This window comes from Poecilia mexicana, unplaced genomic scaffold, assembly GCF_051168715.1.
Source record: "Poecilia mexicana isolate PSO_F unplaced genomic scaffold, ASM5116871v1 scaffold_2, whole genome shotgun sequence".
Classification (NCBI taxonomy): Eukaryota; Metazoa; Chordata; class Actinopteri; order Cyprinodontiformes; family Poeciliidae; genus Poecilia; species Poecilia mexicana.
The window spans coordinates 48312023-48338683 of NW_028263371.1; the positions used below are offsets into that span (position 1 = coordinate 48312023).

Below are 26661 nucleotides of genomic sequence, written 5' to 3' on the forward strand. Positions count from 1 at the left end.
TGTGCTTCCTGGCATCAATCACATATCATTTCCATTCTCTCGCCGTCTCCTGACAGAAATACTGTAAAGGTGATCTATGTGTGTGTGTGTTAAGTAATTATTAAGTGTCCTGCTGCACTAATAAATCATTCCCATCAGAATCAACACCGTATTTCTAGCCTCTCTGCCGTGCCCTTTCCTCTACTCCCCTCTTTACATTTTCTCTCCTTGCTTTTGGAAATAACGTCAAGGCAGCAGAGTGGTAGGTTGTGTTTTTCTTCCTCTGTAGTACAGTTGCTGTCCAGAGGGACATCTAATCACACCACAGCGGTCTAGGTGAGAGAGGATGTGTCTACAGGACATTGGTCGAAGGCCTTGGACTGCTGTGCTGTTAATGAGATGGCTGCTATCAATCAGGGCTGTAGGAGATGACTGTAAATAAGGCTGTAAGGCGAGACGAGACAGTCGGGTTCCTGGCCCACTTTGCTCTCTCACATTTGGCCAATGTAAACATGTGTCAGTGTGACAGAGGTCAGGGTTTGGAGTGGATCTGATCATGTCCTCATAATTACCGCCCCGCAGCTCAGACGGAAAACAAAGCATGTTGTACAAGCTAACCAGCCAGAGTAAAAAAACAGTGAGCATGTTGTTGTTTTGTGACGCCTGTTGATGTTCTACTCAGCCTGCTAGTCTGGGATAACTTATCTAGGAATAATCACCGGTAGGATACAAATTATTTGTTCAGCTTCAGCAGCAGCAGGAGCAGCTTCAGCAGCAGCAGCTTCAGCAGCAGCAGGAGCAGCTTCAGCTGCAGCAGGAGCAGCTTCAGCAGGAGCAGCTTCAGCTGCAGCAGGAGCAGCAGCAGCTTCAGTAGCAGCAGCTTCAGCAGGAGCAGCTTCAGCAGGAGCAGCTTCAGCAGCAACAGCAGCTTCAGCAGCAGCAGGAGCAGCTTCAGCTGCAGCAGGAGCAGCAGCAGCTTCAGTAGCAGCAGCTTCAGCAGGAGCAGCTTCAGCAGGAGCAGCAGCAGCTTCAGTAGCAGCAGCTTCAGCAGGAGCAGCTTCAGCTGCAGCAGGAGCAGCAGCAGCTTCAGTAGCAGCAGCTTCAGCAGGAGCAGCTTCAGCTGCAGCAGGAGCAGCAGCAGCTTCAGTAGCAGCAGCTTCAGCAGCAGCAGCTTCAGCAGGAGCAGCTTCAGCAGCAGCAGTTTCAGCAGCAGCAGCAGCAGCTTCAGCAGCAGCAGTTTCAGCAGCAGCAGCTTCAGCAGCAAAAGCAGCAGCTTCAGCAGCAACAGCAGCTTCAGCAGCAACAGCAGCTTCAGCAGCAGCTGCTTCAGCAGCAGCTTCAGCAGCAGCAGCAGCTTCAGCAGCAGCAGCTTCAGCTTCAGCAGCTTCAGCTTCAGCAGCAGCAGCTTCAGCAGCAGCAGCAGCAGCTTCAGCAGCTTCAGCAGCAAAAGCAGCAGCTTCAGCAGCAACAGCAGCTTCAGCAGCAGCAGCTTCAGCTTCAGCAGCTTCAGCTTCAGCAGCAGCAGCTTCAGCAGCAGCAGCTTCAGCAGCAGCAGCAGCAGCAGCAGCAGCTTCAGCAGCAGCAGCTTCAGCAGCAGCAGCTTCAGCAGCAGCAGCTTCAGCTTCAGCAGCTTCAGCTTCAGCAGCAGCAGCTTCAGCAGCAGCAGCTTCAGCAGCAGCTTCAGCAGCAGCAGCTTCAGCAGCAGCAGCTTCAGCAGCAGCAGCAGCTTCAGCAGCAGCAGCTTCAGCTTCAGCAGCTTCAGCTTCAGCAGCAGCAGCTTCAGCAGCAGCAGCTTCAGCAGCAGCAGCTTCAGCAGCAGCAGCAGCTTCAGCAGCAGCAGCAGCAGCAGCTTCAGCAGCAGCAGCAGCAGCAGCTTCAGCTTCAGCAGCAGCAGCTTCAGCAGCAGCTTCAGCAGCAGCAGCAGCAGCAGCAGCAGCAGCAGCAGCAGCTTCAGCAGCAGCAGCTTCAGCAGCAGCAGCTTCAGCAGCAGCAGCTTCAGCTTCAGCTTCAGCAGCAGCTTCAGCAGCAGCAGCAGCTTCAGCAGCAGCAGCTTCAGCAGCAGCAGCAGCTTCAGCAGCAGCAGCTTCAGCAGCAGCAGCTTCAGCTTCAGCAGCAGCTTCAGCAGCAGCAGCTTCAGCTTCAGCTTCAGCAGCAGCTTCAGCAGCAGCAGCAGCTTCAGCAGCAGCTTCAGCAGCAGCTTCAGCAGCAGCAGCAGCTTCAGCAGCAGCAGCAGTGATCATATTCAGGGCAAATTATGGGTCAGTACTGTTTCACGTTTTAGTCTTGCTTCTCTCAAACACGAGAGGTAATGAGTTTTTGAAGAGAGAAACATTTAGAGAATTTACCCCATTTGGGTAATAATAATGTGAGACTTACTCAGACTTTAATGCACCCAAATCTGTTTTGAGTTAATTTATTTAATTTGACAAAATACAGCAAACTATTTATTTCTTCTAATAAAGCAAATTTGCAAAAAAAAAAAACCTTTTAAAAGTAGCATGAATCTACAGTAATTAAAACCTTTGTGTAGTTAAACTTTTTGTATGCTCAGTTTATTGTTGAGCAGTAAAAAATAATATGATGCAGTAATGTGTTTGTGATTTTAAAATTAGGTTTATTTTGGCCTGAGATAATTTTTTTTTGATGATTTTGGTCCACATTACAAAAAGTTTGGACAACCCTGCTGCAGAGGATAAAACACAAAAATCACAGACCAGAGACATTGCTTTACGATCACATTACCAAAACACGCAACACTATATAATATAATGGAATAACTTTTAATAGGGATTGAATAGTGACTATTATTCTTAGAGTTTGTTGTTGGAAAAGTGTTTCTGCCAATATGAGGTTTTTTTAATAGCCTACCATGTTACAAACTAATTATAGAATAACTGACAGAAATATCTAAAAAGAAACTTCTCTGTGTTCAATTTGAATTTCTCAGCAAATGTAAACGTTTGTATTTTTTACATATAAATGACCAAAAATAAGTTGCAAAGGAAAAAGAGAAAAATCTGCCAACACCTTGCTACAAATCCTCATCAACTTGCTGCTACTTTCTTAATTAGCACTAAGAAATAACTTTAAATTTGTTGATGTGATAAACAAATATGTTAGTATCAGTTGCTACACAACATGCTTTAAGTTTGCATTTCTCCCATTAGCTTTTGTCTTAAATTAGGTGTAATGTCACACAGTTTGTTCTTCCCAAAACTATCTGAGGTTGAAAAGCAGAAAGAAACCAACTGATTGGGACAGCCTCTGGTAGCTTATTTCAGAATAATAACAGTTTACAAACGACATGGGCATCATTTAAAGCTTTTTAAAAACCTAGTTCATAGATGCAGAGCAGTGAAACATGATTCTATCAATAAATACGTGAGCACTAAGCTCCAGTAGTCATTTGAAGTACAGAAAACTGGCAGGTTGAGCAAATTTCCAAGCTCGGATGGCGAACCCTGTAAGAAGCAGCGGTGGTGAGTAGCTGTGTAGTTTGACACTCATCAGAAGGGAGACCAACCATGAACTGATGACAAGGTGTAAGGTCATGTGCTACATTGTGTTGCATCAAGGTGTGTGCAAGTCACTGGATTTAAGGAAACTGCTTCCAGTCCTTGGTGGTAAACTCCACAGAGTTCCTGTCTCAACGAGTCAGAGGTGATTTGGTGCCACGCAAATAACTGACTGGACTTTATGTAAGAATATAGCTGTAGGTTATCAAGACATGAGAAAAGATATAAAATCTGACTCCAAACCATTATTAAAATGGAAAAAGGTTTTCCAAAACTTTTTTTTTTTTTTTTTTTTACAAATAAAGTCATAATCATTTAAATCTTCCTTTTGTATTTGTCAGGAAAACACGGACCGGTGAGGAAGACCAGGGTTGACGACCTGGTGAGTTCAACAAAGTCTCTCTTTAATGTTTAAAGAGCCACAGCAGCACAAAGTGTGTGAGAGATCTCAGCAGGAACGACTGTGGAGAACACTACAGAGGAGAGGAGGTGAGCTTAAATATACACAGGAAACAGACGGAGCAATAAGGGTTAACACAGAACACAAAAGAGGAGGAAATTTACCAAAATGACCAGCAACATGACCAACTCATGACAGTTCTTTGAATATTTTGTGTGATTTTTAGTTTTGTCACACATTGCATGCCGTATTTGGTTTCCTAGAGGTTGAGCTTCACCATCTGATCTGTGCTGTGGACTTTAGCGTCTTCTGTTGTTCCTGCTCTTCGTTGAAATTTGCATTTCCTTGAGATCCACATTTGTTTGTGTTTTTTACATCTTGTTTTGCTGCAGTTCCTCTTGCTGAGTTTATGTCACATTTTGTTTAGTGTCTTGATTCGTCCCTGTATGTTTGGTTTGTCTCAGTTTGTACACTTCCCTGGTTTCTGTGTCTTCTTCTCCCTACATCCCAGTGTATTTGTTTTGTTCATTATTCATTTCCCTCAGCCTTCAGATTTCTGTTCCTCATAGCTGCAATGCATCATTTAATCACCCGCCTAGTGGAGGCTCTGGATCCGTCCTCCTGGTATATAACGTTATTTGCTCCATGCTCTTCTCAGCTCCTTGTCTGATCCTTCTATAAACCTCCTGTTTTGTTCCTAATTTTCTTTTTCAACAGTTTCTTTTATTACTTGTTTTTGTCAAGTTTTATAACATCTGTAGTAAAGACTCTTTATTTTGATCTACCTGCCTCATATTTGCAATTTGGTCCAAAACAAACACTGAACAGCATGATGATTTTTTTTAAATATTTTTTATATTTGTATCATGTTCGAATAAAATTTCATTTCATTTCATTTCATTTCATATGCACACGGCCCTCTGCTGCACTTGCAGATGCTGGTTTTGTATGTATGTTCCTCTTAGCTTTGAGAATTCAGTTTTTGCCAATTCTTTTTAGAAAAATTGTTCAATCTCAGGTTTGCTGCAAGGGTTCTGGAGTTATTTTTATTTGATTGTGGCTCTGACTGCATGTTTATAGTTGTTGGTGAACAATCAACTCTTCTTTGCAGCCTAACAGACTTTCCTCCACAATTCCACTCCATTCATCTTCCCACAAACTCTGACAAGCTTCTCTAGTCACCGTTGAAGAAAAGCATTTAACATCACCATCCTGTTATCGCCATTTTTTTATTAGAGTGGGAAAATTTTTTATCCCGTCATAAAATGTTTTGCATGTAGGTCAGGAAATGTTTGTCTTATCCTTTTTCGTCCGGCACAGTTGTGTTCTTTAAAAGTTTCTAATTTAAATAATTCAGCTGTGTGAAATTCTTTTGTTCTTCTTTCTGATTTAAATGGTTCAAACCAAAAATAAAAAACATGCAACTAAAATCTCGGCTTACTAGTTTTAGCCATAACTTTACCGGAATAGAGCTATTTATAACATGTCGTAAGGCATAAAACAAATACACACTCAATGTAATAATAGTTTTATACTGCTTATTGCATATATTATACCCTGTAGCCGTTCAGTTCTGTTAGTATATGAAGTTGATATTAGCTAGTAAATTATTCAGGTTATCCACAAGGACAGTGAGCCTGCAGTCTGCCGCTTAATGGACGTGCCACTCATAACTTTGAAATGTGGTGTAGAAACGGTGTTGCTTTAATAACAGTGACGCACGGCACTCCGTTCTTTTCCATTTCATAACTCTCCATGTTTTTCATGACAGAAAATAAGTGCAAATCATTAGATGGAAACTAGAAGCTTCTGTGCTGAGTTAGTTCATGATACCTCTGCTTTCGTATTACAAGCCGGGATTATTTTTAGATGCAGGGTCAGACAGGGTTGAGTGACAACAGATTTTTTTCAAGGAAGGCCTAATTCCCTCGTGGTCTCTCAAGCAGTGCAACCTGTGAAGGGAATCGAAGGTCCTGTGCATCCAGCAGTGGCTTCCAACCTTGATGGTGATTTCCTTAAACTTCCAGTATTTTTCAGTGATAAGGTACAACATAAATGTTCTTGTTATTGCTGTTGTTTTGCATTGTTTCTAGGTAATCTTGAATCCCAAAAGCCTGCACCATCATAAGTTATACTGTTGATGCAGAATCTCTGCCACTCTATTGACTGTTTCCCAAAATCTGTGTCTATGTTGTTATTTCTTCACATTTAACTAAAAAGAAGTTGGTCTGTCAATTTACTGAATTGATGGTTTTCATGCGTGCTTTTTCTGAAACAGCTTTACTCAATAACACACATTACTCCAAGGATAATTCTCAACAGTGCCATGAAGTCAGTGTACAACTTCTGTAAGTTCAGAACTTAAAAAAAACAAAAAACAGTTGCTGTACACAGGCCTGTCTCCTCAGAGAGTCAGTGCCATCAGTCACGATCTGATGCAGGAAACCATTTCCAGTCCATTATCTTTCCTGCTTGCTGGCTCAACTGCTAAGGCCGTAGTCTCCACCTTCCCTCACCTGATACAGCCTGAACACCAAATCAAAGATATAAATCTACTTCTGAGCTGCGGCACACGAGGTGAGCGAAGTGATACTAATAACACAAAAGACAGAGAGAGCAGATCACGTTGGAAAGGTTGTTGAGCATCATTTCTCTGATGCGCTGCTTTGGAAAACCAACATGGACCTGCACTGTTCTGAAAATGTCCGCTATTAACAGTGGGATTAATACATGTATCTGTAAGACAATAAAATGTTTGTTCCAATAGATAAATGCTTCTTTTCAGATTTAGGTTATCTCCGTCATTCAACACGGAGTCACTGCAGAATGAAGTTACGATGCATTTTAGGTCCAAAACAGAAACAAGTTGGATAAACTATAGAATATAGAATAACAGTCAGATCAATAAAAGTTGAGACAGTATTAATATAAATGCAAACTTCCGCACTCTGTGCAAGACATGTATAAGTATTAAGTGCAAAACAATCAAAAACAGGTAGCTAAATTGGTATGTTTTATGTTTTCTTTTTAAGATTTCATGATGCAGAACTCCCAGATGCTCTTAATAAGAACATATTACAATTTAAGTTTTCCTCTTTAAATGTGTTCAGGTCTGAGGATAGTTTCACTTTCATGTCTAAAGTTGACAATATATACAAAATTTGTATTTTATGCATAAAGGAATAAAATAAAAATGTAGCCAAAAGCTATATAAGAGTGATGAAAATACATTTGGGACAGCTTGGACAAAATGGCCACCCACGACGAAACTAACTCCAACATGAGCTCATAAAGGGAAGACGTATAGCCGACTAAGGAGAAGAAAGAATCAAACTGCAACGTCCAAAAGCAGTAGATTAAAGGTTTAATAAAATGTAACCTACTAAGAGTTTCAAAAATTGTTTGTGGTGAACCACAAAGATTCAAAAAATCTTTCAAAGCACAAAAATTTTGGCTTTATTTAGATCGCCATGATCTTATCAGCAGTGTTGCTGGTGACGCTTGTGGGCATCACCAGCACTTCTGCTAGCAACGGGGTCTCACTTTTTGACTCATGCTTTCTGTTTTTGCATCAGCACAGGGACACCATGTGTTAGACCACTCCACTCATACGTCAAACTCAAACCAAACCTGAGATGGTGGAGTTTAAATCCTGACCTGCATGTATGGAGCTGCAGCTCTATCAGGTTTTTGTGTCACAAAAGGCTTATGAAAGTTGAATGTAAATTTTTATTGTGAATACAACTTGTTTGTTTCTGGTTGCAAAACGTGACATTGGCCAATTTCATAACATCTAAAACAAGACATTACCCACTAAATAAAAAAGCCAATTGATATGTCCTCTGATCAGAGGTGGTTTGTAACTAGTTACATTTACCCAAATAACGTTTTTTTTTTTGTTTTAAATCTACTTTTAGGAGCAGTTTTACTACGCTGTTCTTTTTACTTTTACTTGAGTAATTTTATTATAAAATATTTCTATTCTTATTTGAGAAACATTTCTGGATTCTCAACCCACTGAATGAAAAATAAACACACTTTAACCAAAAAATTCACCAAATAAAGACACATGCCTGCAGTTTTAGTTAAAGTTTCATAAATTTTTCATTGAAATAAACAGATTTGGAAATTTTTTTATTTTGCCTCATGTAATTTTTGAATTATTCTCATTTTCGTCCTTAAAACACCAAAAATTTCCACTTAACTTTACATTTTGGTCCATCTGATGACGTAATTTTTAAATATTAAATGACTGATAATTTAATCACTCACTCTTACTTGAGTAATTCCTTGGCTGTCTACATTTTACTTTTACTTGAGTATAGTTATATTGAAGTAGTGCCTCTCTTTTGGGTACTCTGCCCACCTCTTCCTCCTATATGATCAAATAAAGCACCAAACAACCTATTTTCAGAACAAATCAAAGGAAACTTGTGAAGGTTTTCCTTTAATGGGCGCAGCCCTCCTGGATCTTATGACACATGAGGCAGCAAGACCTAAAGTCCATTCTATACAATTACAAATCTAAAGCACTCATCCATTTCAGTTGTTTTGGAAGTGCATGACATTTCCCCATGGCTCCTCCATCCTTGGCAGCTGACAAATGTGTAATGGTTTCTTCTTTCCAATAAAGCAAGCTCCTTTCAAGTTCTATACACCCAGCATAGAGAAGACAAGGCTATGGAGACGCGTTTACAAACTCTGTTCACGTCTTTACATTATCATAGATGAATTTTTTCCACACTTTGAATGTGACAAGTTTGTTCTTTTACATGCAATTATCTAAAATCTGATTAACTTAGATGTGTTTCATGTTCCACATTGTGTGAAAAAATATATGCTTCTCTTACATAGTTCTTGTTTTCTGTTAATGATGAGTAAATAAAACTGTAGTTTTTAAATTATGTCACTTGGTAAATTTAAAAAAGCGTTTCAAACCAGCCTTGCACAACGTGAAAAAGTAATCACTGCATTTGTTGAACCATGATAGTAATTTTTAACCAATTTATTTGGAAAGCTGAGTTAAAATTCACCTGCCAAATAATACAGATTGAATTATTTGTGAAAATATCCTGTTTCTTATTCTCATCAGTTCAGTTCAGAAAGAACCAAACAAAAATAAAAAGTTTTACTGAATTATGATGGCGGTAGCGTAATGGCCTGAGTTGAGAGGTGGATTCAGGATGCAAACAGTTTTTACTAAACAGTCCAAAAACCTTCAATAATGAATTAAAAATTCTGCAAAGAATAGTGAGCCACTAGTACTAGTAGGAGACTCATCATTATTTATCACAAAAGTTGTATTTTCTAAGAGGTGGCACATCCAGTTTATAAGTTTTAGTTACTTTTTCACATAACAGCAGAATGAATTGAATTTTTTTTCTTTTTAGGCAATGAAATAATCATGTCCAAACTTCTGCTGCACCTACTCAAATCATCTTGTCTAATATTAAAGTGCATTTGAAGATAAATGAGTTGACAAAAGCAGCAAAACCAGAAAAAAAAATCTGTTAAGGAGTAAAATGTTTAATAAGCCTGAAATCTAAAGTAGGTGTGCCATTACTGGTGCATGTCTGATGTAAAGGCGAGCTAAACCTTTCTCATACTTTCTCAAAACTCTGAAGACCGCTGTCAGCAGGTTTATTGAGAATCAAAAACAAGACAAACAATACAATAAGTATATGAAATGTGCAGCATAAAATGCATTTTTACACCGAGTTTCTGCCCAACACCATCCTAAATACATTTACACGTACAAATCTATACAGTACTACAGACGCCATATTTGATAACCTCACAAAACGTGGTTACGTTTTCAAAGAAGCTTATTCCACAGTCAAATATCACATTACTACGCTACGTGTAGCACAGAAACAATCCCGCAGTACATACCGGCAACGCAACCATAAACGAAAGATGGCGGCAGAAATTCACTCCAACCGGACATCACGAAGTGGATATTGACGCCATGTTGTCAGCTTGACTGCTGGTGCTGTTCTATAAAGTTTTGTTTCAAATAAAAAAAAAGTTCGCTAAGTTGCAATTCCCGAAAAGAACACATGAGGGCAGGCTTACCCCGATTTGACTTACATAAATGAACTTAGTAACTGAAAACAACTCAAAACAGGACAGCAGGCTGAGTTTGAGTTGGTGCCTCCTGTGTTCAGTTTTTCGGGTGTACATGGAAGCCCTACGTGAATTCTCAGTATCAAATGCTTCCATTTTATAGCTTTAGCTGGTTAATGGATGTGGACAGGCCGGCGTTTGAAGCCCTGGAAACAGCCGTTGTTGGTTTCCCCTGTGGGATTTGGGGTTAGAGATCAGACATGGCTCAGTGTGACCCCACTCATGCCACAGTGACTGCCCTCGGTTTGCTTTATGGAGCATGTGGCTCAGTGTGATCCCCACGTATACTGTTTCCACATGTTACTCCCGCCTAATGCAACCTTGGCTGACTGTAATTGGCTCCTGCTCACCCTCAATGCCTCTCCAACCCCTTCATCTTGATTAACATGGAGAGGATATCCACCTTTCACAACCAGACGCTATTTCGTCTTCACTCAGCATCCTCCTCTCCTCAACCCCTGGCAACTTCGACTACAGAAAAAAAAAAAAAATAAATAAATAAAAAATTGGAGAAGCATTGATTTTCTAAAGCCGCCATTTGATGTGGAATGATTTAGTAGCCCCCTGTGCCCCTCCCACTGGTGTGAACTCCATGCTCGAGCCTGTCCAGAGCAGGGCAGGGCTGAATAACTCAGACTGGCTGATGGATTTGGATGAGACCCTGTCCGCCCTCCTGTCTCCATAGCAGCAGTAATGATGGCAGCAGCAGCGCCAGTTAGAGTGCACACATTGTAGACAGCCAGCTATACAGATAAGGGAAACAAATCATACCCGGTGTCTTTTGTAGTAAATTTATGTTCGTCCTACTGAGTTACAGAGCAAAACTTGTGTCTTATCTGCAATTATCAAAACGTCATGAGTGCAAACTAAATTCAAGGATACTACTTGCTGTCAAGGAGTTCAATCTGAACAGTTTATTTATCATTACTATGTCCTCCATGTATTCAGGTAAAAGTACTGATTTTAATAAAATTCCCCTTCCAAGAAAAACTTGTCAATTTCTTGTGATTTCTTAATAAAAATCTAATTAATGCATTTCTGCATCTTGGCAATATGAAAATAAATTGTTGTAATCAAAACCAAGCGTCAAATTGGGAATGCAAAGGAGCTTAACTGACTTTGAATGTGTAAGTATTTTTGGTCTAGTTCGTAGCACAAATATCTTAATACACTTAACATAAGACAAAAGTAACTTACAAGTAACTTTTCAGCAAGATATAGGAACTTGTTTTAAGTAAATAATTTCCTAATATTAAGTAATATACAAGTTATATTTGAATACAAGTTTTTTAAATTATAACAGGACATTTTTCCAATAAGTGGAATAATCTGCCAGTGAAACTTCTACTGTCATCAATACATAAATACTAAGGAATTATTGATTTAAAACAACCCCTAACTGTCTGAAAAGTTACTTGTAAGTTTGTTTTGTCTTATTTTAAGTGTACTAAGATATTTGCACTAGAAACTAGACTAAAAATACTTGATAAGATTTTGTTTTTGCATTGAGAGTTTTGGTGCTAGACCGACTTGTTTGAGTATTTCAGAAACTGTACGTGTACTGAGATTTTTGTGAACAAACATCTTTCAGGGTTACAGAGACTGGTAAAGAAAAGGCTAGCTAGTGAGCAGCAGCTGTGTGGACAAATGCCTTGTTTATTTTGGAGATGGCAGAATGGCAACAGTAGGTTAAATACAACCAAGGAACATGGAAAACCGTCTCTGGATGCACAACCCATCTCCAGATCTGAGGGTCTGCACAGCAACAAAAGCAAAACAACCACAACAAGTGACACTCCTGTCAGATAACAGAAAATTGTCACTGCAATTCTCTCAGGCTCACCTAAATTGAACGACAGATTGGAAAAAAGTTGCCTGGTCCAACAAGTCTCACTTTCAACTGAAAACTCAGTGTTAGACAACATTAAAGAGTAGATCATTTTTGCCTTATCTCAAGGATTCAGGGTGCTGATTTTGGTGTAATTATACAAGATGGTGGCATTATTCAAAAAGTTGAAGCCTGAACATGTTTATATGTTCATAACCCAGTTTACCCATCTTCTGTTCACTACTTTCAGTCTGGTAATTCAATGTCATAAAGCTCAAATCACAACTAACATGACAATAAGCTCAGTGAACTCCCATCACCTCTCCAGACTGAGTACCTTTGGGATGTGCTGAAACAGGAGATGTGCAATATTTATGTGCAGCAAACAAATCTGCTGCAACTGCATGATGCTATTATGTCAACATGAACCAAAATCACCAGAGAATGTTTTCATGACGAATTGGGGACTTACAAAGTAAAAGAGGATCTAACCTACCTGCTTTGTGGCTGGGGAGTGTTTAACACATAAATATAAAAAAGTAAGTCCCCAGCAGAGTTTGTATGACATGATATTACTAAGAAGAAGAAAGGCTGTCAAAAATACTGACAAGAAATTTACATTTTCCCCTGGAACAGTTTTTATTGTTAGGAAGGCGCTGAGAATTTTATAAACTTTTATTTTTTTTACCTATTTAAATTGTGTTAATGTTAGTAAACGAAACTGGAGATATTTAAGCATCTGAATTACTGATGTCCTCTAAGTCTGGGAGCTTATTGTCATTGATAAAAAAACATGTTAAGTATGATTTGAGCAGATGATAATTGTGTCATCTGCATAAAGACGGAATCTGACATTTTATGAATTATGATGCTGCCCTCACCGTGTGTTGCTCTTACAAAGCTAGATAGCTAGCACAGCATCTGAGTTGAAAATAATCCAGTCCTTGATAGTTTTTCTTGGTTTTATTTTGCAACTCTTTCCAATAAGTTATTTTTTGTTTGTAAAACTCTAACAAACACAAAACAAAGTATACATCCACCACAGACAAAATACAGAAAGCAACCAGACCCCTGCAAACAAACTAGCTAACGATGTAGCTTAGCTTAGCTTAGCTTAGAATTTTAGTTGGAAAACATAGAAAGAACATTTTCTGATAAAATATCACACAATACTGAAATAATAATTAATAAATGAACATACAGGACGAATAATGTCCAAGGGGCAAACGTGTCTAAAGGACAGCCACTGACACCGTGTGTACAGCCGGACCGGACCGGTTCTGAACCGGTGAACAATGCCCACTAGGTGTCAGTAAGGCTCTAGTGTATCACTTACGATTTATTATAAAATTAACTAATCACAACATTATAATGCATTCAGCACAACTATCACAAAGATAATCTATTCAGAGAGTAAAGACCAGCCATGAGGAATGCCTAGAAAAGTTAGTGAAATAGTTTTTGAGTTTATTGGGCCGATAAATAAAAGTCAGTCGCCCTAACTAACCCTGTATCTGAAGTTGTCACAGTGCAGCAGGTATTCATTTATTTTACAGATAAAATAATGCTGACAAACCATGTTCTAGCTCTCAGTATCAACTTAATAAATCTCATCTTCAAAGGGGCAACAAGAAAAGAATGAAACCGTTTTGTAATGAATGTTGTGTATTAAAACACTCCTACTCTGCGTCTCGAGCAGCAAAGAAGAGATTCCCTGAAAAATATTACGATTTCTTTGGCTTAAAGCTGGTTGGACTTTATCCCTTTAGCTCCTCACCACCCAGTTAAACATCAACCAAGGATGGATTCATGGTGATTTTCCAGTTTAAACACAAGGAAAAAGGAGGAAGCCTTGGAAATAGGCTCTATTCTTCAGCAGCTTAGCATTCAGAGCATGCAGGCGCTCAGAGAAGAGAGCAAGAGGCTCGAAAGGTTTGCTTTGGGTTACAGAATGAAACAGCTTCATTGTGTGTGTATATATAGTAATATAAATGTTCAGGTTGCCCTGTAATAATTAGATAGAGGATGGTTCAGTAGGTTTAATAATATTTTCCAAATCAATTTAGCATGGCTATAAATGAAGCCGACTGCGAGACAGACAATAAGTCATGCAAAACTCATTAGGCATTCCCTTTGTGAGTGTGCATCTTTAGTAGTTATTCCATTTAACAATAATGCAGATTATGTGATAAAAGCTTATTAAAATTCAAAGTTCACTGTGGCCGTGGAAAATTAATTTGAGGCGGCGAGGCTTCTGTAACATTTAGGTATGCTAGACTTACTTAATTACATGACAAACAGAATGAATCCTGTGGATAAACCAATGTATAACTGCAACACTGGATCTGTTCCTTTTTTTTTCTGTGTCTACTGCAATACTGAAAGTCAAGTCATTTTTAAAAATCTGGTTAACAAATTATTGCCATATCTTGTTTCAGAAAAATTTTGGACTTAAAAGAGTCACAACATAAATATTTTTGCAGATATTATGTAATTTGTATGTTAATGCACTATTTCTTTAACCGTTTGTTGGCTTATTATGCTTTATAAAAACCTGCAGCAAGTTTCTGATTGCTTAAGCAACTCTTGTCAAAGTGTATACTAATCCATCAATATGTTTACCTACCAGTCAATATGTCTATCTACAGTTTCCAGGAGGGAATAAATACCAGTGTTTCTCAAACCTTTTCAGGTTGAGGACCACTTAACTTGTTTAACAAACACTCACGGATTAACAAACAAAAACACAACATCTTAATATATGTAACCTGGGAATGAAAACATTAGTCTCTTAACTCAGTGTCTTTGTTTTGTAAATGCGAGGTTACGATAAAACATAACATTTCAGGGCTAGTTGTAATTTAGAAGCATAGTACAAGAAAATATTGTTTTAATTTGTGTAATAAGTAAAACTATTCAATAAAACACAATTGAAAAAATGGACAAAGCAAGTTTTCGGTCTTTACTGGGCCTAATTATGAAGTGTTGCTTAAAGTGAAGACGGTCCTGGGTTTAAATCAAACCTACTTGTAATTTGTCCTCTTCCTCAAACTGCGACTGTACAAGCAAGTCAAGACAAGAGATGGACGAATGACCACGACCTGGAACATAATTTATCACTTCTGGATCGTGTAATTATCGTAAACTTATTCTATTTATCTAACAGCATAACTTCTTCTAACTGGGTCTTTATTGCTCCCGTTTATTCATCCTTCTCTGTCCTTGTTCTGAGCTACGTTAACCTGTTTAGACTGTGAGGCGTTTAACAAATCATTTTTACTGCTGGGCTGACAACTAGATTAAATACCCTTCAGGCCATAATGGAAAAAACAAACAGTTGAACAAGAACAAAAAACAAGAAAACGATTATCAAGAAAAAATAATGATAAAAAGAGTGTAGCCCATTTATGTTAAGTCATTAATCATTTTCTTAACTGTAATTTAAAAACGATAAAACAAGTGTATTGTGCATTTCAGCAGTACATATTTAAGTACCTACAAACAATAGAAATCACCTTTAATAAGTATAAACTATGTAAATCAGAAAGAAACATTTGTCCAAATCAGAAGTAGTACAAGCAGGTTGTGCACAGTGGAGCAGAGCTTAAAAAGCAGGACTTTGACATAAACTCTCTTTACCTGGCTGAAAATAGGATATTATACATCAGTGTGTCACAAAACCTAGACAGATTCTCTTTGCCTCCTCCCAGCCGCCTTTATCATCACCTGCGATAAGGATAAATAGATCAGCTGTCTTTGCTCATCACACTCAACTCCTAGAAGCTCCTTGGTTCACGTTTCTCAAGATACGTTTTGTGTCTTTTCAGCTAAAACTGAGTCAAGAACGACTGAGACGTCAGGAATCCAAAGCAAAGCACCTCGAACTCCTTGAACTCATTTCACATTTCAAACCTACGGCAAACGACAATGTTCAAACAATTAACTGACTATTTAGTGTCTGCTGAAAGACGGCGGCGACTTTGATGCAGGCGATATGAAGCAGAACAAAGCTGTAGATGACAAAGAGGGCAGACGTTTAAGAAAAGTAACTCATTCTCTTTTAACACAACGTCTCTCTGACATTGTTGCAAACCATTTCCATAAATTAGAAATAAATTTAATGAAATGGAGTAAAATGAGGGTCTTATGGTTTCAGATTATAAGTACAAATCATTTGAAGTTAGTAAACGTAACTTGATAAGTTGTCTTCATTGTGAAAATTGATAAATTGTTATTTTTCCGGTAACGTTGGGCATTCTACACTATTAGTGCAGCTGCAACACACTGGAAATCTTTAGCTTGAATGATGGTATGTGGAAAAAAGCGCGTACACGAGCATGATTGACACTGCTAAGATGTTCCTCCTGGCTCTCATTGGCTGTTTCTGACTAGGAGCGGAGTATTTCTGTGTCTGGGAGTAGGATTATTTTTCACAGACTATATTTTAGTACATGGACATAATAATGGTTTTAACAAAATATGTAAAAAAAAAAAAAAATACATCTTTGTAAAAGTTGCCTACTGCAGACTTTACATCAACTTGTTTTTAGTGATTTAGTGAAAACTCATGCTGCTTTTGTTTCTAATCTGTACATTTCTGGTCACATCAATCAATGATTTAGCAAAATCTTCTCAAACTTAACAAATTTGTTACGTAACAAGTTGATTCTGTAATTTTGAGGAATGCTTCAGTACTTTATTGTTAAGACTTGGATGTGGTCGTATTTTGAAAAGCAAAACAAAAACAAATCCTTACGCTAGCTGCTCTTGATAAATGTTTGTACCACGATATAATAATTGTATTTACTTTGACACTAAGACGAATCAGAGTTAGCACATTAAAGAAGATTTTAAAAAATGTAACATATATGGCACCAACCTCAGCATGTCAGGGCCTTTGGGGGATTAACATGGTTTATATATGAATTTTGTGGAAGATTTAAAACCTGCAGAGAAAAACTTTGCAGTCAGATTGAGCGACGTATGAAGTCTTTAAATTGACGCACTGATGGCACAAAAGCATTTCAAGCACAACTTAATGTGACAAATTGTTCTTCTCAAGTTGTTGAAGTGTGGTGAGAACCACAAGAAGATATTTAAATTAGTCTATCACATCCCACATCGTAACAGATGGAAGAGCAGTGAGCCTTTAAATATTGGGCACTGTGTTGCAGTTTTATCAATGTAGGTGCAATTCTGGATCTCCAAACAACAAGACATTAGAAAAAAGACAGAGAGCAATAATAAACGCCAATAAATGTAAGCTAAGAGAGAATAAGTCAGAATCCCGCAGAGGGTTTTAGATTTTTCCAACCTGTCAGTGGATAGATATCAGTGTATTGTCATTTCAGAGCTTCTCTATGTAAACGGAAACTTTTCTCTTATGCTTCGCGTTTCCATCAAGACAGTGATTTGTCTTCTGAATATCAACTAAACTGAAAATGCAAATTTAACTGCACGGCGGCGATGCTTTCCGATCCGCCCGTATGAGCAGAAAAGTGAATCTTGCTGATGTACTTATGCGCGTCTCCTACTTTGGCCACCTCCATGGTGTTGATGGGTATTTGTGTGTGGGAGGTCTGTTTTCATCTTGGTTAATAACGATCTCACTTAAATCATGTGTTCCCTCTTAAGAACACATTTAAAGCTTTCATATTCGGCCCGTGATTTTAGCATAGCTGAGGTCTTCTTGGACCATTAGTCTTCCTGAGCTCCTGAATAAAGGCTAAGGAGCTGAAAGCCCCTCATGCGCTGCCAGTTCTGCTAACTGTACATCTCTCCATTAGCTGTGTCAGCCTGTCCCCCTTCTGATCACAGCCACTCTTACAAAGACAGAGACACCCGGCCATGTAAGCACATTAGAGTTACACTAACACACAGTTGGAGGTTGCAGATGGGCAGCGTCGTATAGCTTTTGCTTTGCAAACAAGCTAAGGAGGACAACATCAAGCCAAAACAGCTCATTAAGCGCTATTAGCCTGTCATTTCATCTAAGTGAATCCCTGTTTTATTCCTCTGCTCTGCAAACAGCTTTGGGGTCACGGCTAAGGCTGAGCAAAGTAAGACAAGCACATGAAGCAGGGCGAGTTGCCCTAATGGCGCTTCTGGAGCTGACGTGGAGGATAATGTGTTGTCAGCGATCAGAGTGCGGGATTTCAATCTAATTATACACGGGGAAAAGGGTGTAATGGATGTTGGTGGAGTGTTCGTGCCCCTGAGACGACATATTTCACTTTTTATCATATTGTGTAACTCAAAAAATAATAAAAAAAACTGAGTCCTTTAATCACACCAGTACAGGTCGTGTTTGTTTATGTCTGAGGAATGTAATAGTTGTAAAAATGATTAAAGGCAACAAGTCCAGTTACAGCATCAGCTTTTTCATGTGATGTCATGATAGAGCCACTGACTCCAACGTGTTTTTATGCAACAGTAGCTCATAGCAGTGAAGTGGAAGGAAACTGATGCATAATTTTCAAAGTTTTTGCAAATAAAAATCAGAAAAGTGCAGCATGCTTTTGTTTTCAGAGTTTTTGGGGATTTATCTCTACCAGTTTTACAGCTATTGACACTTAAGTGTTTCCATAATCTTAGTGCCATAGCTCACTTTTCAAGGGTCGTCATGTTCTCAGTTAGACTTTGACAGGGCCGCTCTCCTAAATGGACTATAATCTTTCATTTCATAGTGGCTCTGATTGGATCTGCATCCTGCTGAAAGGTGGACCTCCATTTTAGTATCTATCAACTTCTGTCAGATCTTTATTTTTATTTCTTTTTGCAGTATTTAGGTGCATCCATGTTTCCATCATGTCTGCCCAGATTCTTATCTGCCACCAGCAGAACTTACCGTAGGGATGGAAAGAGTTCGATTTTAATTCTGCTTCATTAGAACATACTGGCTTCATTTGGTGTCAAAGGGACTGAATACAGATGCAAAGCACTTTTTTTGGCATAATTAAATACGGTTTTAAAAATCCCAATGAAATATGTTAAAGTTGAGGCTATAAAGCAACACAATAACTTCCAGTTTGCATTCTTTGCAAAGAAAATCTGGAAGAGAAAATGTGAAGTTAACTGTGCACCAGGAAATAATTTAAATAGTATTTTTCACAGTTTGCAAATATAGTATCTTGAGAGATTTATGTTGTTTAAACAGCCTGAACAGAACAGAAATGGAATAAAGTATCATTTATTGTCTCTCTGTAACTTTCCCAGCTGTTTGCAAGTGTTAGCAACCTTGTTTGTATTCTTTCTTGCAATTGATTTATGCCAAATTTAAAAATAAAGATGGAATATTTTCAGCTTGTCTGTGTTGTCTCCTGGACATCTGTCTCTCGGTGTGCTTCAGCTCGACTGCAAGTAAACATGTCAATGTTGATTTTAACCAGCAGTGGAAAAGGCCACCTCACATTAAACTTTCCAAAAATGAAGATATGTGTTTGACCTGGAGCGAAGTCAAAACAATTTGCTCCTTAGATATGGATCCTGTTTTTGTTTTGTTGCCTGCTTAAATGTTTAAGATCATCAAGTTATTACATTAGATGATATGAATAAAGTGCCAGGACTGTTTTAAAATGATTTTGTTTAGTAACAGAGCCATCAAAACCAACATGAAAATTCTTTCAGACCGATTTTAATTATGATCATAGTGATCTAACACATCGACACATTTGCACAAATGAGATTAAGCAAAGACGTGTTGCACTAAATCAAATGAACTAAACAGGGACCTGCAAGGCTCCTGCTGGTTGTGACCATTTCTTTCAACGTAGAGAAATAAGTGCCATTACTTCTTTTAATGTCCTGCAACAGATTTTCTGTGTAGATCTGTCCATTGATCTGCAGATCAATTGTTTTGTTGTACAGAAACTACAAAGAACAAAGCCAGTTCTGAATCGGATCCGCATGAGCCATTGTTCAAAAGGAGCCACTTTTATTAAACTTAACCCCCCTGGTGTTAATGTGGACTTAAAGAATAGACAAAAAATAAAAGCTCCGTAGAGAAGTGATATTTTATCTTTAAGGTTTCGATAAGATTATTACTGAGGAAGTTTCTTTCTGTAATATTTATTTCTCCTCATTATTAGGCCCAGGCTCAACAAAGCAATATTAGCAATATTGTCTTAGCTCTTATCAGAAAAAAAGAGCAGAGTTTTTGCTTCTTGGGCTGTGAAGGGCAACAAACACCGATGTGGAAACACAGTCTGACCAGAAAAAGTCTCTGTATGCTGAGGGGTAAAAGTCTAAAGTGCAGATTGTGTGTCGGTGCATCTTTTATGTTAAAATGTTAAGACGGTACACACATTTTTACAAAATAATCATATGAATCTGATTTAGGTGCCAATGAGCTAAATGAACATTTAGACCAAACCTGGGTTACAAAAGGTTCACTTTAGATTTAAAGTGAAACAACGAGGGCTGTACATGAGGATTTATATGATCAATTAACTCAGTTGAAATGCCTGGCATAGCGCCACCTAATTGTCCAGCATTTTTCTCCTGTGTCTCCTTGTACTCTGGTTTATAAATCAATGTGAACCACAAAGGCAGACCGAAGCCTTCGTGGAACAAAACAAGTGATTAATATGCCTTAAGGTTTTCGTAAAAGGTCAATTTGGTAAAAATATGCATCAGTTCGAAACAATTACCACCAGTGATCTTGCCCCACCTGAAAAATTATAGTTGCCATGGATACTTGGAGAGCAGGAAGCAGTGATGGTCACCCTACATGGCAACATTTTAAATAGTTTCATCTCCGTCCGCCACGATTCTTCCTTCCTGCTTCGGATGAATTTACTCTCTGATTGTCTGCGTTGTTTTCACAAGTTAAACCAACTCAGAGTTTAAAATCCAACACGGCTGCACAGAAATAAAATGTAGTGAAGGTTTATAATTAGTGGGAGGATGATGTTAAAGAAGCTTTCTATTTAATTTATCCTAATTATTCACATTTCTCTCAATTTCGGTGAGTGACTGAATAAATAGAAACACAGAATGTGTATTATAAAGCACAGAAATGTCTACCTTAATTTACTAGAAACTAGATTATTGTGGCTTCCATCCAGATGAAGTTAAATTCAAAATGTAATGTTAACCAGCAGCTTTACACTTTATATTCTTCTTAATAATCAACTATAATGGAAAAATGTGACAGTGTTTGTCCTGTAGTTCTATGTTCAACGTCATTCTGGTTCACTCTGCACAGAGGATTCCTTTTAATCCTCTTCATGAAATGCAGTGTTGTAAATACCTCACCCTCCATTCTTAGTGCTGCATAATTAACCATCCATCCATCCTTTGTCTGCAGCCGCTTACCCTTGCAGGGTCACAGAGGGGCTGTGACCTATCTCCAGCAATCATTTGGCAAGAGGTGGGGTAACAGAAACGCACAAAGACGATAGACACCCGCATTAATACCTAAGGGTAATTTACAGAAACCAATTAGTCTATCAGTCATGTTTTTCCTTCAGAAGAGAACCGAGATGTTCGCCCAGGGATCATGCACAGAATCCACGCAGAAAAGGATTCGAACCCAGCTGCAACTTCCTGGATTGAAAGCACGTTGGCATAGCAACGCTGACATATTCAGCCGGGGTTTCTTCTGCTCAGGATGCCACAATGTATATCGTTTTAGATTTCAACAATCATTTGTGAAGTTTAATCCCAAATGCAGGTTTCAGTGTGTGACTTCTCCAATTAATCAGAACTTCTTTTACATAAAAGCTGTGCTGCCCTCTGGCATTTTAACATTAAACATGTTTTAATGTTTTTTTTCTGAAATTAATTAATGAAGATGAACATGTTAATCTCCCAAACTATTTCCATTTCTGACAGTTTGTTAGATATCATTTCTGCACCAGGCTCAACTACACATTGCTCTGCAAGTTTGTCTTGACATTAATGAGAAATTGTTGGATGTTTTAATATCATGAGATCTGTTTTTACTCCCATTAGTTAAGCTCTGTTGTTTCAGTTGTCTTCTTTCTGTGTTAGCTCCGTCCCTCGTGTATAAATACTTAATTACAGGAACATTTTGGTACAACGATGTTTTACAGTAGTGTCAAAGCCTGAAGTTGTGATTATACAACTAAAACTGAAATAACCTCACTCATAGCACACAAAAATGTTTTTCGAGAGGCATTTAGGTTTTTCATTGAAACCGTCTCTCATTCATTGGTACTTCATAATCTAATTCTGTCTTTTCCTTTCATTTATTTTCTTTCAAATGCAAACAAAGGCAATAAATTGTCCCGATGTTAAAGACTCTGGTATATTCGTCATATTATCAAACAGCCACTCTCTCTTTAGTGCACTTTGATGAAATCCTGCCAGTCATGGCACTCATAAAAACTACACTTCTGAGCGCAACAATTAAAATCTTTTGGGGAGAAACTACTGAGGGAAGGTGTCAGGATCCGTGTTTTTGTGTGTTTATTTTTGAGTTTTCTGTGTTCAGTCCTGTTTCCCTGTGAGTCTCTGTGTCGTCTTGATTGATCCCAGCTGTGTGTCGTTCATGTGATTACCCTCCCAGTGTATTTAGTCCCACCTGTTGTCAGTGTTCCTTGTCGGATCCTTGTCGTGTGAAGCCTGTTTTTCCTGTGCAGTTCTCTGTTGTTCCGTGTCTTGGTTTCACCATTAAATTAATCATTTTCACTTCATCCTGGGTCTACCTGCGTCCTCATCCTCACCTCACCAAACCGCAACGTGACAGAAGGATCCGACCACACTACGGTGAGGAGCTGTGCCAGCAGCATGGACGCCAGGGCTAACCCTTGGTGGGGGACACGATTGGCGTTGTGCCCACCAGGGGTCGGACCCCGCCGCTATTGTTGCCCTGAGCCGCCGGAGGTCCCGGCCCCTGGGCACCGACGTCATCGCCGCCCTGAGCCGCCGGAGGTCCCGGCCCCTGGGCACCGACGTCATCGCCGCCCTGAGCCGCCGGAGGTCCCGGCCCCTGGGCACCGACGTCATCGCCGCCCTGAGCCGCCGGAGGTCCCGGCCCCTGGGCACCGACGTCATCGCCGCCCTGAGCCGCCGGAGGTCCCGGCCCCTGGGCACCGACGTTATCGCCGCCCTGAGCCGCCGGAGATCCCGGCCCCTGGGCGGCGCCAGTCTCCTCCGCCTCCGGTCCCCGCGCCGAGGCGGCCCCAGTCTTCTCCGCCTCCGGTCCCCGCGCCGAGGCGGCCCCAGTCTTCTCCGCCTCCGGTCCCCGCGCCGAGGCGGCGCCAGTCTCCTCCGCCTCCGGTCCCCGCGCCGAGGCGGCGCCAGTCTCCTCCGCCTCCGGTCCCCGCGCCGAGGCGGCGCCAGTCTCCTCCGCCTCCGGTCCCCGCGCCGAGGCGGCGCCAGTCTCCTCCGCCTCCGGTCCCCGCGCCGAGGCGGCGCCAGTCTCCTCTGCCTCCGGAGTTCCCCGAGCTTCCGGAGTTCCCTGTGGCTCCGCCCCCCGAGTTTGCGGACGAGCCTCCGCCCCCCAGTGATCCGTCCGAGCCCGCTCCCGAGTTTCCAGAGTCTGCTTCCCCCCGAGTTTCCAGAGTCTGCTTCCCCCCGAGTTTCCAGAGTCTGCTTCCCCCCGAGTTTCCAGAGTCTGCTTCCCCCCGAGTTTCCAGAGTCTGCTTCCCCCCGAGTTTCCAGAGTCTGCTTCCCCCCGAGTTTCCAGAGTCTGCTTCCCCCCGAGTTTCCAGAGTCTGCTTCCCCCCGAGTTTCCAGAGTCTGCTTCCCCCCGAGTTTCCAGAGTCTGCTTCCCCCCGAGTTTCCAGAGTCTGCTTCCCCCCGAGTTTCCAGAGTCTGCTCCCCCCGAGTTTCCAGAGTCTGCTCCCCCCGAGTTTCCAGAGTCTGCTCCCCCCGAGTTTCCAGAGTCTGCTCCCCCCGAGTTTCCAGAGTCTGCTCCCCCCGAGTTTCCAGAGTCTGCTCCCCCCGAGTTTCCAGAGTCTGCTCCCCCCGAGTTTCCAGAGTCTGCTCCCCCCGAGTTTCCAGAGTCTGCTCCCCCCGAGTTTCCAGAGTCTGCTCCCCCCGAGTTTCCAGAGTCTGCTCCCCCCGAGTTTCCAGAGTCTGCTCCCCCCGAGTTTCCAGAGTCTGCTCCCCCCGAGTTTCCAGAGTCTGCTCCCCCCGAGTTTCCAGAGTCTGCTCCCCCCGAGTTTCCAGAGTCTGCTCCCCCCGAGTTTCCAGAGTCTGCTCCCCCCGAGTTTCCAGAGTCTGCTCCCCCCGGTCCGCCGGACCCGCCTCTACGTCTCGGCTTTCTGCGCCGGAGACGCCGCCCGCCGGACCCGCCTCTACGTCTCGGCTTTCTGCGCCGGCGGAAGAGACCGCCGGACCCGCCTCCTCGCTTCCTGCGCCGGCGGAAGAGACCGCCGGACCCGCCTCCTGGTTCTCCGCCCACTCGCTTCCTGCGCCGGCAACGTCCGCCGGATTAGCCTCCTGGTTCTCCGCCCACTCTGATGGGTAGTTTTTTGTTTCTGGACTCTGGCCCTCCTTCCGTCGCCCCTCCGCCCACCCTGTTGGGTTGTTGTGTTTTTGGACTTTTCTGTTTTTTGTTGGGCGTCTGGTATCCGCCCTTGAGGGAGGGGTACTGTCAGGATCCGTGTTTTTGTGTGTTTATTTTTGAGTTTTCTGTGTTCAGTCCTGTTTCCCTGTGAGTCTCTGTGTCGTCTTGATTGATCCCAGCTGTGTGTCGTTCATGTGATTACCCTCCCAGTGTATTTAGTCCCACCTGTTGTCAGTGTTCCTTGTCGGATCCTTGTCGTGTGAAGCCTGTTTTTCCTGTGCAGTTCTCTGTTGTTCCGTGTCTTGGTTTCACCATTAAATTAATCATTTTCACTTCATCCTGGGTCTACCTGCGTCCTCATCCTCACCTCACCAAACCGCAACGTGACAGAAGGTCTTGTAAGTGCACTCAAGCCTCAGTGTGAGAAACTAAGGTTATAGAAAAAAAATTAGTCCAACATAAGGGAGCAAACGGTGTATTAGAGGGGATTGTGCAGAAACTCTCACCTCACTTTCACGCTGGATATTCTGGTATATACAGTTGTTTACCTGAAAACATCTGTTTTCTATGGGTATTTAAATGCTTTGGACTTTTCAGAGCTATATAAAGAGTTGAGTGAACAACATGTAGCCAGCTGCGATGCAGACCGAGATAAGAAGCTTTTGTTTTTCCTGTTACTAGCCTGGATTTGTACAGATCTGTTCTGTCACAATAAACAATAAATCAATTAATCGCATGATAAATTAAAAGGAACTCAATAATTTTAATTTGCTTGATTTATTGTTTTGCTTTTTTCTCTTTTTACTAAAACCTGAATGATAAAAGTCTTCAGTCTGGGGCTTTGGTCTCAAGTCCCTTTTTTAAATTTTGTTTAAACAGACTTCATAATTCATTTTAATTGTTGTTTCTGCTGTTTTGTTTATTTTGTATTTTTAAAACATCTTCCAGGTCCATTTGAATTTAAAGCTTATTGGTCCTTGAAAATGTGTTCTTGCATTATGATGGAATTATTACTGTTATGATACCTGAAAATGGTCTAAAAAACCCCCAATATTATCGTTTATCGTAATACGCTCTGGGACAATTTATCGTCCATCAAAATTTGTTCTTGTGACAAACCTCACTCAGGCCAAACTTGGGAATAAACTTTTCTTTCAGAATTGCTTTTTACAAAAGGAAGTGTTTAACCTTTTTGGATTTTGTGAATGTAATTGTGGCGACGTTAACTGGATTATAATCGAACTGGAACGGACTGTACCGATCTGAATGAACTGGATCTGGTTTCATGTAATTCCCCTGACTCCACGTACAGAGGACTCGTTGTGAATGAACCAAATCACATCTGGTTCCTTATCAGGCGGTAAGTAGGATGGCAGCAGAAATTATTCAGATGACTGCAGGGTCTACTTCCCATGCATTCAACATTTTATCTTAAGATGGAAGTTTTTTCGTCTTCTCTCCAGCCATCGAAGAAGCTGCTATGCCAAACATTCAGGATTAAGAAACAGTTCCGGTCAGACAGAGACTTTTAAATATGCGTTTAGACACCACTTCTACCAGACTGCAATGATATGACAAGCAACTTTACTGGTTTAAATATATACTTACTCACTGCAGAATTTAGCCAAATGTTCCTTAGTAAAACACACAGAACCCTAGAGCTTTTTGTAATCCTGACTCGATATTTGACTGCAGAGAAATGGACGGTTTAACCTGACACAAACTGGTTTGGATAAATTTTAATGTGTTTGGGACTTTTCTTTCATCTAATTGTTGATTTCAGATGAAACTGGAGAATGTGGATGTTTGTGAAATGTGGCATTAAAACAGACCCACGACGTGATGCTGCCGCCATCATTCATGACTCTTGGTTTAATGTTACGTTTGTACGTCTCACTTTCGTCTTGCTATTACGGATATGTTGTTTTGTTCAAAATAATCTCTGGGAAGTGTTTGATTTATGCATGTTGGCAGCTGAAAATGTCAGTCGAGATGAAAAGTGTCGGTTATGGAAAATGTTGTTTTGTTGTTGGCGCTCTCTCGGTACATGTCAGTGTGAAAGTTGATTTGCTGTAGTGACTCTAGTGCTTTTATTTTTTAAGCAGTTTCCAATTCATGGTAGTCCTAAGCCTTTGTGGTCCCAGATTTGAACAGCATAAGCAATTTCCTTTCATCTGAGGGAGATGGTTTCGATGGTTAAAATGAGGACAAGGGTCCAAAACATAAATCAAAACAGGTTTTGGTTTGGATAAAGCAGCTTATGGGATATGCAATAACTTTAAACTTGTTATTTAAACTTCTAATCTTTAAAATAGAGGCTTCCTGCATGAAATAA

The 26661-nt window shown here is 40.5% G+C and overlaps 1 pseudogene across 1 annotated transcript in view; it reads left to right on the forward strand.

The window, feature by feature from the left end:
• The window catches only part of LOC148160891 (uncharacterized), a 165837-nt pseudogene that overhangs the window by 117944 nt on the left and 21232 nt on the right, over positions 1-26661 (forward strand). The window contains exon 3 of the transcript XR_015764106.1: positions 22937-23427. The product of XR_015764106.1 is annotated as an uncharacterized LOC148160891 (transcript). The remainder of the gene's footprint in view (positions 1-22936; positions 23428-26661) is intronic.